The sequence below is a fragment of the Sander lucioperca genome, chromosome 11 (genome assembly GCF_008315115.2).
Source record: "Sander lucioperca isolate FBNREF2018 chromosome 11, SLUC_FBN_1.2, whole genome shotgun sequence".
NCBI lineage: Eukaryota > Metazoa > Chordata > Actinopteri > Perciformes > Percidae > Sander > Sander lucioperca.
The window spans coordinates 27,307,260-27,321,079 of NC_050183.1; the positions used below are offsets into that span (position 1 = coordinate 27,307,260).

The 13,820-nt window shown below is 42.2% G+C and overlaps 1 protein-coding gene across 11 annotated transcripts in view; it reads right to left on the bottom strand.

Moving 5' to 3' along the window:
- Positions 1-13,820, bottom strand: part of dab1a (DAB adaptor protein 1a) — a 284,198-nt gene that overhangs the window by 55,034 nt on the left and 215,344 nt on the right. The window contains exon 1 of one of the 11 annotated variants that reach the window (XM_031311621.2): positions 2,640-2,869. The exons of the other annotated variants lie outside the window; for them this stretch is intronic. The gene's annotated coding sequence lies outside the window, so the exon portion shown is untranslated. Of the gene's footprint in view, positions 1-2,639; positions 2,870-13,820 lie in introns of those variants that run through there. 11 annotated transcript variants of the gene reach the window in all.

Sequence of the window (13,820 nt, forward strand, 5' to 3'; positions counted from 1 at the left end):
GTTGACCTGCTGAATAATGAATCTGACTACTTTCTGAGCCGCTCTCCACCTCTCCATAGACTATCAGCCTTGACCTCTCTTTCCCTCTCCATCTCCATCTAACAGTGGCTGAGTGCAGACTTGAACAAAACCAAAAGACTGGTGCTTCTTGGGGAAGAGGTAAATCTCTCTTATTCTCTTCCTCCTCCTCTCCACGGCGTTCCCTCGGGCGAGAACAGATGAATTGAGAGGCTTTTAATTTGCTGCAGACAGAACAGAGTCCATTTAATTCTGCCAGCAGAGGCCATGTCGGCAAAATGCTGACAATATTCTTTATCTGGTCCAAACACACTGGAAAAGTGTGAGTCACTCCAATTACAGGCATTATCAGCAGCACTGTTCCACCAAATGGATGGAGAGAGAGTGAGTATGAACAGAGAGGGGTTAGAGGGAAGAGAAATGAACAGAGTGGGAAGAAAGTGAGGGGAGAGGGAACACAGAGTGGGTGAGTAAGATAATGAGTAAAGGGTAGGGGAGAGAAAAAAGCCCAAGGAAGTAAAATCAGAACAGAAAGGAAGGAGCGGCTTCAGCGCTAACCCTGAACATGTCCCCCTCTGTCCCTCTTCTCTTTCCTCTTTGTTCTCTGAATTCGTTCTTCTCCTTCAAGCTGTAAAGTCTTTCAGGCAGCAACTGGAACTTGTGTTGAAGAAAGGCAGTCTGTTAATCCTCGATTTGGACCAGAAAAGAAGCATTCTAGACCCCCCCCCAACCGCCTCAACCCACAAAATAACAGCTTTTATTCTGCAACTACAAAACTCAAGATTCCTAAACATGTTTCTGTGCTTTTACACTGAGTGTATAATCCAAAATATATCACAAAATAATTGCAAAATGAGCACTGAGTTCGGTCTGCTAAATTGCTCCTATGAGAGCACTGCTCACTTAATTGAAGAAGTCCAACTCATCCAACCCCTGCAAGAAAAACTGCCACCAGTCTACTGGTGAAAATGAGCAACAAAACGAGACTCTGAGGATGAAAATGAAAAATCGGCTGCAGCACCACTCTCCAGACCTCTCCAAGGCTCCAGACATATGGTTGTTTCTGCCGAGCGTTCGGGGAAGAGTTCCACATCTAAGCTACAGTCCATGGAGGGGAGAACAAGCTAATTTCTCAAAAAAGCAGTCCATGTCTAGCTTCAGCTGTACAAATTCCATGCCCCCCCCCCCCCCCCCCCCCCCCACCACACACACACACACACACACACACACACACACATATACACACGTGTTTGTTTCACTATCTTTGTGGGGACATAATGCATTCCCTAGCCCCTTACCCTAACCTTAACCATCACAACTAAATGCCTAACCTTAACCCTTACCCTCACCCTAACCATAACCTAATTCTAACCCTAATCCTAAAACCAAGTCTTAACCCTCAAACAGCCCTTTAAACTTGTGGGGTCCAGCATTTTGGCCCCACAAAACTGTCGGGACCCCACAAGTATACTGTATTTCCGGTTTTTGGACAAATATAGTTAAATAAGAACACACATACACACACACATGAAAGAAAAAGCAGCGCCGTCAAAAAGCCATCGTGAACACTGTAGTGGCGGTATGACCTGGAATCAGCGTGCAAGCTAAAAGCAGCAACAGAGTAGGATGTGAACAAGGCTTAGTGTGTCTGGATTTAGACAGCAATCTGAAGCCGTACCAGAGGAGACGCACCGGAGGAAAGGAAAGGGAACGAGCAGTAAATTGGACGTCCGTAAATGGGGCGCTGCCAACAAGCGCATGTCGGTGATGTGAGGATCTGGTGTGTGTGTGTGTGTGTGTGTGTGTGTGTGTGTGTGTGTGTGTGTGTGTGTGTGTGTGTGTGTGTGTGTGTGTGTGTGTGTGTGTGTGTGTGTGTGTGTGTGTTTCTCTCACTCTCAATAAACAGGATGCTGCCAACAGGAGCTTAATGCCCAAAAATCATCTGCAGCTACAGTAAAGTCTGCCAGGCGAAAGGAAAGAAAAAAGAAAGAAAGGGGGGGGGGGGGTGCTGGCTCTCTACCCTCCCCTCTTTCTCCCACCTCCCACTCTCAGGGTAATTGTGTTCTGTCCATCAGGCTCAGAGTTAGATTAGCGCCTCCACTCATTCAGCTCTCCTGCCATCTCAATAATGAATCATCATAGAGACCACCTCTACACTACCTTTCTCACTACTTGTGCTCTGTCGCCCCCCCCCTCCCCTCCCTTCCTCCCACCCCTCCCCCCTGTTCTCCTCCTCCCCTCCCCCCTCACCAACGGCACCTTTGTATCCTGACACCAACGCAAGGCCCTTATCAGCAACACTTCTCTCTTCGGAGCTGTACTGGTTGATGAATAACCATGACTGCGGGTACGAAAGGTTACCCATGTTACAGTCTGTCATGGTTCAGATGTCTGAATGGTAAATGAACAGTCTTTCTTGAAACTACATTAACAATCAGACGCAATCAAATGCTCCTAGTTTTAGGCACAGAGATGGTTAAATGCACCGTGAAATGTCAACTGATAGAGCGCACAAGCAAACCAAAGATTGTAATTAATGTCAATCAAAGCCCATTCTATCTGGAAAAAAAACAATGGTGTACCTAACAGCAAAAACTAAAATATAAAATATCGAGACCTACCAGTTTATGATGTGGAGTATGTGAAATACAGTGTCCACTCAACTCCGGTAGTCTAACCAACTCAGGAAAAGACGAAGAGCGGTGAAGTATGAAACCGAGCGTAACAGAAAAGAACGGTCAAAAGGGTGAAAGATCAACTAATAGAGGTTAGAGGATAAGACGTACAGTACCAATGGGCGAATGAGTTAATAGGCTGTTTATGTGTAAGAGCGCAAGAGAGAAAGACAGAGAGAGAGAGAGAGAGAGAGAGAGAGAGTGAGTAAGGGAGATATGAGAAAAAGAAAGGCCTGAGGATATGAGCTGTGGGTTAAAGTTCACACCCAGATAACCGGTGAATCATTTGACTTTATACTCCGCCAACAATAAATTAAGTCCAGTGTCATTCATCCCATGTCACAATTATTGTTAGAGATTAGCATAGAACTAAGTATGGCTGACAGATGGTGAGTATTGAATGTATAGAAAGATTTTAAGTGGCCTAATTTTCCATAATCGAACCACAGCCATGTTAATGATCAATAATCAACTACTCTTTAAAACAGAGGTGCCCAAATTCTTTCATATGAAGGGCCAAAATGTACCTGGATGGAAGGCCACGGGCCAAAAATAAATGTCGATGTTGAAGAATACAGTAATTCTTGCCATTCTCCATAGATAAAATGTACGTATGTAATTTAAATGGGAAGTTTACCAGCACTGTGCATTACATTGCCGTTAAACTCAGATTACGTACTTTTTAACTGCACAAAATGTACGTTTCGTAGTCATTACTTTTAAAATAAAAGGAGAATAAGCATGAGCATGTCAAATCCATGGCGGGCCAAAACAAAGAGCAAGGGGCATACTTGGCCCGCGGGCCCCAAATTGGGCGGCTTTGCTTTAAAAGCTCATAACATTAAAACAACGCTAGTTTCACAACACAACCAGAGTAAATTAGGTATTTGAATCACAAATGAATTCAAATGAAATAAACACGTAATTGAAAACCGCAGTTCAACACATTTTTTTTGAGGACAATACAACAAGACTAAACAAGATTCTTAAAACAAATCCCAGCCCGGTCTTGTCTCAGCGAAAACGGCTGTAGCCAAATGCCTCTGTGTGAGGACAGATCTCCCCCAATCCCCTGGCAACAAACTGAAGTCTAACTGGTTTTTATGGGCCTGTACTGTGGGGTCAGGGGTGAGCCAGTCCAGCTGTTCACTAGTCTGGCTATCACCAGACCAAGCTCAATCTTTAAAGATTGAACATTAGTCTGGGGAGTCTGCTCTGTATTTTCTACTGCACAAGAGGCGTGATCAACGGGCATAGTTCAAATGACTCTGTACGCAATTGGATAGTCCTTCAGCCAATCAGACCAACGATCCGGGTGACGTACTTTACACACACACACACACACACACACACACACACACAAACGGGGTTTGAGCTGAGCTCCATTCTTTTGGCCACCAGCGGGGCTATAGCTGGTAAATTAGGCTTTTACCAAAGCCGGTTGGTAGTAAGGCAAATACATCCTTCTTTTGTAGGAATTGTTCCAGGGCAAGTTTCTGTTCCGTTTTCAGAGAAAACTTGCCTTTGAAATCTTTTAAAACAGCAGCAACAGCGGCATCAACGGGTTGCCGTTGTTTTTGGCCGCCATGTTGAAAGTAAACAAAAAGCTGCTTGCCTTCGCTTCTCTATCGCCATCGTTTTTTAACCCGCCAATAGCGCGCCAGGTGGATGAGCCAGTTTGTGATTGGTCCCCGCAGATTTGTAATGGAAGCAGGATAGAAAAATGTACAGGTTTCCAACCTGAGCTGCAGGGCAAATCAAATCGCTGGCAGATCGGGCTGGCTTTACCCAGTCTAGCTGTTCACTGTAACTTGATAAGAACGTGGTGGATTAGTTTTGCAGGTGAGCATACTGTAAAAAGTGGTTAGATGAAGAGGTACTGGCACTTGTTGCACTCAAGGTAAAAATGCCAGCTTGTTCGTTACCATTATTCTTAAAGGTCCAGTGTGTAACGTGTTTAGTTGTTCATTATCAAAATCTGTGTTCACAAACTTGTCCTTTTTCATGAATATTTACCACCACCATCAATTCCAAGTATTCCTTTTGGCTTGAAATTTTACACTTGCATTCGCATGAACTGGGGTATACGCTCCATATTCATGCGCCATCTTGAAATACGTTAGCCTGTAAGGGACATACAGGACATACTGCTCCGCCTTTTGCGGACCAAATACCGAAGCTATTAATCCAGAAAATAATCAGCAGATTAATTTAATGAAAATATGTGCACTGATTACTACCTTAACTCCAAACCACAGAAACTCTAATGTTGTGTTCAAACTGGCCGCGTTACTCGCAGCAAATTTGCGCCTTTGCATTGAATTACGTAATCGCTACGCTGGCAGTGTGAACACACCACGGCATTGCACTGAAGCTCCAAAAGTATAGCACGGTACTAAAAGCTGAACACAGAAAGACCTTTAAAATCTTTCTAACCACCTGTATGACCATCCATTGCATTTGCATGGTTTGGTTGAGGGTGAAGACTGTCACTGTGTGCCACAACATCATGGGTCAATGCAGTCATCGCCTGCTGTCAGAATGTATATGATCACAGCTCACCACACCATAGTACAGCTAAAGAGTGATTATACGAGGCCTGTGGTACAATGGGCCTTAGGCCTCCTGCACACTGCCTGCGTGGCGTGAGCGTGGTGTTTCTGTTGCGTGTCAGTTGCGTGGCGGCTGCGTGGCGTTTTCTATTTCTTTGCACACCAGAAACGTGTCTGACGCAGCGCTGCTGCTGCTAGCCTTGTTTGTACACATGCATGTTTCCCATTGATAAAATGAAATTCAAGCAGTAGTGTACTTCATGTTAAACATAAATATTTACTGATTTGATTACAGCAAAGACAACGTCGGCAGTATTGACGGCAAAATAGGCTACAGAATATTTCGTTCTGTATTGACAGGTGCAATTTTTAAAAAGCGCTAATTATTTATTATTATTTTTATTACATTTATATCTGCATCAAAACCTAGATACTTTCAAACATCAAAATGTCATGTATTAAATGTATTTCTGTGAAAATGACATATAAACATATTTTCGTATTCTATTTTGCCTGGATACGCTTCCAACACGCTTGCGTGTCACGTGAAAAATAGGCGTCGGTCCTATTTCTAGCATGCACGCGTTTTATATATAAACCCCCCCCCCCACACACACACACACACACACACACACACCATATTAGTAGAGATATCATACAATCCCTCTTGAGGTTGGAGCAAGACAAAGAAAAATCCGTGACTTCAGCAGTGCTTACATCTGTACCACATACAAACAACGGCTCAAAATTGTTACTGCAGCTGTCTAGTGGATAAAGCACCAGCTTTTGCAGCAGGCCTGGAGGCTTATAAGAACAGCAGTGCAGCTAGTTTAGCAGGCAGTCAGCCAGGCCAGCAGCCAGCACAACAGCAAACTGCAGGAGGCAAACATGGAAACACGGTGCACGGAGCTGCTCTAGGTACTCCACATGGCTCCCTGCCTGCCTGAATGACTAGAAGGAACATTCAGCAGAGGCCTCATCAGGAAAAGGTAAACATACATACACATACACTTTTCCACCCACAATCTCCTGCCAGAAATAGGATACCCCACAAGATGACAGATTCACATGCACGTGCAGATCGCAAATGAACACAAAAACATGTGCACACACATACAAACATGCCTCACATTGTCTTCACCTAACCTATTTACAGACACGGGGCTGAAAATATCAAAGCGCTGCGCACTCTTTGGGGAATTCCTCCTTTCTCATGTTTTAAGGGGAAATAGATGAAAACGAATCTCGTTCTCCCTGCACCTCCCCTGTGTGTGTGTGTGTGTGTGTGTGTCCTCCTTCATGTTAATGTGCTAAAATATAAATTGGTTGTACTCAACAATGTGTATGAGGCAGTCTTTTTCATGCAGAGTGGAAGCTGTACATGCCTTCATCACCTTTTGGTCGGTCTGATCTCCTCTCTGCCTCCTTCAAACCCAGTCTACTTTTCTACTACATCAGTCTGCATCATGCTCATCTTCCCTATGAACGCTCCAGCATTGCATTTAGGGTGCGACTGATAATTTAGCAATCCATGCTTTTATGCCTTTCTTCTGTTCATCTCTGAAGACATATCAGTGATGGTCTTCACACATCTCTCAGTAACATGAGGAAGTGGAACCTCTCTGGGAATTAGGTTTAGTGATTTATGGTTTCTTGTATAAGAACTGAAGTAGGCAAACATCAGCAATATGGTAATGATCCTGATTATCCAAGTACAGTACAAACACACACCACCGGTCAGAGGGTCTGTTGTGTGTTCCCCTGACCCTTCAGATACAAATAAATACCATATTTAATTATTTTTTATGGCATCTTTACTTATTTAATTTTATGCATCAGCGGTGTGTGAACGGATGAATAAATTAAGAGTGTACAGGGATCAGAATGACAGACACATAGAAGAGGATTGGAGGTTTTTCAGTCGTAGTCAAGAAAGTAACCATGCTCACACTCCCAGCTTCACAATATCATATTTTACAATTTGGCCTGTTGCAAAGAGTGTCGCCAGCAGCTCTTAAGCCAGCGGTCGCTCTTTGCTCTGGAAAACCATCATCACTGAGCTGCAGTCCGTTGCGCTGCTGGTCTGTTAAAAATGTCCACTCAACATGATTTAGATCCCCCCACAGCCCCTCTGGACCCCCATCAACAGAGCCTAAAGTGAGTGATGGATTTGCTACATCTGTGGAGTGGAAGAGAAGAGAAAAGAGGAGGATTCTGGTGCGTAAAAATAGAGCGGGGGCCTGCCGGAGCAGGAGACTGAGACTTAATGAGGGATGCAATCATCAATTATTCAAAACACTTAATCATGGTGTCGCACGATGCCGTTGCACAAACACACACGTGCGCACACACGCAGACAAACATGCGCATACACAGACGTACCACAGGCTTTTCAAACTGGGCCTCTGAAGGCAGACACACAGAGACAGATAGATGGATGGATAGAAATAAAAAAAAAAGGATGACTGTTGCTTCTGCATCATTTTTTACTGACACGAATTATGTCACAGGCACAGTGTCACACACTAAACACACAGGCAGACAGTAGTACAGGGGTACACATTACATAATCCAGAAGCCTCCCCAGATATATAAAAACACATATTTCATATATATATATATATATATATATATATATACATATACACACACACACACACACACACACACACACACAAAGGGTTTTCCCCACCATTATAAGGCTTAGGCGCAGCACCCAAGCTGTTTTGGGCACCATCTAAGCCGAATGAATGTTAAATAAATGTGAGCATCAAAACTAACTAAATAACTTTTCGCAGATCTAATGAAACAATAATTTAAAAAAAATTAAATAAAATAAAAAATTGTAAGAACAACCATTTACACTCACATTCACACCAACTTTGAAGTTTTCTCATTCCTCTAACTTGCATGTCTTTGGACTGTTAAGAGGAAACTGGACCACACAAAGAAGCGGTTGATATGGCAGTTCATTTACCATCTTTTAACGGCATATGCAGGTTTAAGAGCTTTTATTTCAGTAAGTTGACTTACAACAATACCACTGCATCAATCTAATCTATGCTTGTCGCAATTTTCTTGTCACAATTTTTCAATACATGTAGCTATGTAGGAAGATGGTATCCCCTTTCTTACAACCTACAAAGTTGTGATTGGTTGACTGTCTCACCATCCGGCTTAGACAGCCATCAATTGGATTCAGAGGTCTGAAACCAAGTTGGGGACATCATGCAAACTCCACACAGCTAGTGGTCACTGGATCCAATATGCCGGATCTGTATCGGGTATCAGCCATGATCCACAGTGTCTTTGTCAATGTCACTGTAAAGATTCTGTGTTTCCCCTATCAGTCATGAAGGGCCCCAACTCAGCTTTTAGTGCCACAGCGATCTGGCCTCATGTTACCTTACATACAAATAAGTAATAGAGATCAATGGTATTGGATCTGTAAATGGTATCGGAATAGGTGTCGGTACATCCCTTGTCCATTCCTAGACTCCGTGAAACAAAATTATTTTCTCTACAGGCAGCTCACTAACAAAGTGACCACACAAACACACATTTATAATGTATATTCATGTACCTATAAGCATTGGGAGCTAGTTTAGAGTAGCTCACAATTCTGCTCAGACTCTGCACAGACTCTACTTTTTAAAGTAGGAAAGACAAGACATAAAGAGGGGTAAGGACTGGATGGCAGAGAAATGGAGTAGGCATTGACTAAAAGACGCTAAGGATGCTTTAGGCTAACCCTTCAACAATAACAGCCCCAAACATCTTCACTTGCAAGCCACTGGCGTACCCTGCCTGAGCAGCTCGCTGCCAGCAACTTGTACCAAGACATATTTTCTGGAGTGAGCTTTATCGATGGCTTGAAACTCTGTCTGTCTGCGCTGCAGGTCTTCTGAGCCCAGTCAGACCGCAGAGGGAATGTCTAGGTTCAATCTGCTCCCTTCAACCCCTGGGAGAAATCTCCGAGGGGGTACGAGTACATCTTCTCCCCGTGCAGCCTCCTGCCACTAGCGGCCATCAGTCAGTCACAGTTCCTGCCTCCTGCCTGGGTGTCTAATCGCCCACGCACACTGTCACAGTCACCTGCCCTTCCAGTTAAGACAGCCAAACAAAATCAATCTTTACTGAGCGTCCGTGTTTAATAAGGCCCTGTTGTTTCTTATGGACTCTGACAACATGATCAGCCCCCACACACACCACTTCACACACAAATACTGCACATGCAAAAACACACACATACACAGAATAGTAACTACAGCACCAATATGGACACAGTAAGCTGGACATTTAACACTTTCTCACACTTAACTATATCTGTTTGTTGTACTACTTGTGTCTATGTGTGGGCGCACACACACACACACACACACACACACACACACACACACACACACACACCAAGCCCAGATAAAGACGGCACCCTCTGTTGGCATCAACAGACTTCCCACGGGATTGTCAGACTCAGGACACGATTTGCATAATTTCCATTTCTGAATTCCCAACTCTTTGAACTTTTCACAAACATTTCCAGCCAAACACACACACACACACACACACACACACACACACACACACACACACACACACAAACAATGGCAATGTGCAAAAATGTCATGCTGCATATGGAGTCTGTGAAAGTTCCTGGAGGTGAAACTTTCTGCCAGCTCTTGAAATAGACCCTTTTAGCACCCTATGGTCTATTGGACTGCTGCTCTGTGTGAACTCACACAGAGTAGAGGGGCAATTGGCATTCACTTCCCAGTGGGGCTCTGAGTCGATACAAACCTCTTAAAACTCAGAGAAGGCTGTGTGCGTTTCTGGGCGTTTATTCGTGTGTATTTAAGAGAGAAGGAAGGGGTGTTAAGATTTATTTTTCCATCTGCAAGCAGGCATCTGGATGACGTCATTTGTTCCAGGCATGCATTTGCTGTAAATGCTCTTTGGTGCGGATATGCAGGTGTGTGTGTGTGTGTGTGTGTGTGTGTGTATCTGTATGTATGTGTATGAGGTGCCGGTAATGATGGTGTGCTAAAGCAGAGTCCCACCTCGCCAGGGCCCAGTCATCCATCATAGTGCAGCTGCTAATTATACCAATACATACACCAGCACAGAGATGGTTAGGAGAGCTGGGGGAGAGGTGTGTGGAAAACAAAAAAGAGGACAGGGATAGAGGAAGAGGAAGAGAGAGAGAGGGAGAGAGCGAGAGAGAAAGAGAGGGGGAAGATTGTTGTGGAAAAAGTGAAGGAGGCAGCTGGGATTAAAAGAGACAAAGAACAACAAGAATGTCACTGTTATTACGGTACTGTAGGTTATGCTATATAGAAATCCCTGTCATGCCAATAAAGCTAATTTGAATTTGCGAGAAAGAGAGGAGGAGGACGACGATGAGGAGGAGGAGGGAAGAGGGAGCTGGTAGAGAAGAGGCAACCAGCATGAAGAGGAAAGGAAATGTGCTGTCACAGGCTGAGGAGTGAAAGAAAGAAAGTGTGACTGGAATAGGAAATCGGATTCCCCCAGTCCTCTCTCAAACACACACACACACACACACACACACACACACAGAAGCTTATTGCATCTGTGTGGATTCATATTAAAGGCCAGTGGGGGCTCCTTGTTCGACATGACCTCTAAGCTTCTCAGGAATAAGACACAAGTCTGCACTTCTAAAGATTGTGTTTTATTTTCAGAGATGACTTTATGGATAAATCTAAAAATCCTCTCTGTCTGTGAGATGGAGGTGATTACATTTATACAGAAGCATCAAGTAGAAAGTATTCATGTTTTAAAGAACGTTAGGTCTCATTTTCTTCATTATCAATATCTTCCTGAGTTTTTTCTTAATTTGTTCTTAAATTGTTTCTAAGAAAGGAGCAGTGTCCAACACCTTTGTTTTAGAACGAGGACCAAGGCCCAATTAATCCTCTCTTGTTTGCTATTTTTATTGAACCTCTGAGCCAGTGGATCATTCAGAATGAAAATATTAAAGGGATAGATATGAAGGGAGGAGAACAGAAGATTTAATTATTTGCTGATGATGTATTGGTTTATCTGTCCAGCCCAGAACCTTCACTTGAACAGTTATTCTCACTTCTCAATCACTATGGCTCCTTCTTGGGATATAAATTGAATTTTTTTTAAACAAAATTTCTCAGTTTTCAATATAAACCCTCAAAAGATATGATGACAAAGTTTCAGCTGCATTGGGGGGCAGAATCCATGAGGTATTTGGGTGGAAATTTACCAAAAGATTTAACAAAATTGTTCTCCATTAATTTTCTTCCCCTCAATCAAAGGAGGATATAAGGAGATGGGACCTAATTCCTCTTCTTAATTTTGGATCACGGATTGAATCGATTAAGATGAATATTTTACCAAGCCTGTTGTACTTATTCCAGTCCCTTCCAATAGATCTACCAGACCAACAATTCCAGGAATGGGACAAACTTATCTCAAGGTACATCTGGCAAGGGTAAAGACCTAGAATTAGATATCAGAGTTTACAGCTGGGGAAAAACAAGAGAGGGGTCGCACTCCCATGCCTAAAAGATTATTATATGGCAGCCCAGCTAAAACCTTTGACATGTTGGTGCAATCCAAATTACTTTGCAAGGTGGAAGGAGATTGAAGAGGCTATAACGAGGAGTTTCCAATTCAAGCAGCAATCGGGGAAAAGGCTTTATTAGACAAGTTAAGTGATAAAGGAAATCCATGGGTTTGTTTGACACTTAAGCTGTGGAACAAGGTACTAGCCCACAATAATTTAAAAGAGGCTGTCAAAATTTTTAGATGGTGTGCATACAACATAGATTTTTTACCCAATAGTTTAGACGGGAGATTTAAGCGATGGGTGACTCAGGGCCTGACAGCATACTGTACTTGTTTTATAAAGGGTCGATGAATAGTTCTGAAAATCTGAAGAGGCTTGAATAACGGTGATTTTTACAGATTTCTTCAAGTTCAGCACTATATGGGGAATTAATGACTCTAAAAAAACAAAGTTACTTAGATAATATTTAGCTAAAAGTCTATAGCGAGGCTTATGTTTTGAACTCCATATTTCTCAAAACCATCTCAAAATTGTATAGGGGTCTACAACAAACAAAAGGTAACTCATATGTCAAACAAAAATGGGAAAAGGAAGGAAACTTGCATATAACGACGAGGATTGGGAGAATATATGTGAGCTACAATGGAAAAGGTCTAGCTCGGCTTTATGGAGAGAGTTTTGCTGGAAGAACCTCATTAGGTTCTTTATTACTCCAGAACAAAAGGGTCATTATCCACCCAATCTTCTAACTGCTGGAGACAGTGTGGATTCCCAAAGGCAAATCATTACCATATATTCTGGTCTTGCCCATTAATAATAATAATAATAATAATAATTCCTTTCTGGCAAGGGGTTCATGATGTTTTGCAAACTAGTCCAGGTGGACATTCCATTTAAATTGGAGACCCTGTTTTTGGGTGCCCTGCCTTTAGAGAATGTGCCCTCTCATGTTGGTTATCTATTTCAAATCCTGAGTGCAGCGGCCAGAAAAGCCATCACTAGAAATTGTCTGAAACCAGCAACACCAACAATCGAGGATTGGATGGACATAACTTATATTTTTAGGATGGAAAGAATTACTTTTTCTATTAGACTGCAACAGGACAAGTTTTTGAAGAGTTGGACTGAGTACATCACACCGGTACGACCATCATTTGTTTAAGTTGCGGTCTTTGTTTTATTTTACTCTGTATTGTAAGTAATTTAAGTATATTGAAGGCACACCCCAACATTATGGTTCCTTTAAGTTTTATTTATTTTTTTATTTTTATTTTTTCATCTATTTTCTTTTTCTTTTTTTTATGTAAACTTTTTTATTTAAGATACTTTAATGGTCATTATATGTTTCTGTAATATTTACTCTATTTCAATTTTAGTACTCTTACTTACTTTTATACAACTGAATTTTATGCTTGACAGTTGAGGCTTGTAATAGGAGGCTTACATTGTTTGTTTTGACCTTCCTTTAACTTAATAAAAAGAGAATTTCAAAAAAGAAAAGTTTACGTCTGATTCATGACTTGTTCTTAAACAGCAGAATTGTTCGCAGTTATGTTCTTAGAATGATGAATCCCAATGTCTTCGTAAATGTAAAGCTTGTGCCTGTTGCTTCTATTTAGCATAGGTAAACGCCCCGTTAATTCCCATAGAAGGGCATGAGATGACATAGGCCTAGCACAATTCATACACAATGGCAATTCAAAGTGTATTTATTAAAACAAACACACATATAATTATGTGTAAAATAATGAAAATAATTAGTTACAAAATTATAAAGGAGAGAAATATTACATTTTAAATTAGAACGGTCGAAAACGGTATAACTACTTATTCTGCACAAACATGTCAGCTCTCAATTGTGCGTAAGAGTGCTCTTGAGTGTGCGTAGATTCTGTTAGAAGAAATCCCAAACAAGAAAACATTCGTGAAAACTGCGTGAGTGGGGTTTAAGAACAAATTTGTTCTTAACAACGTTTGGTGTAGGGCGCCCGGATAACTCAGTTGGTAGAGCGGGTG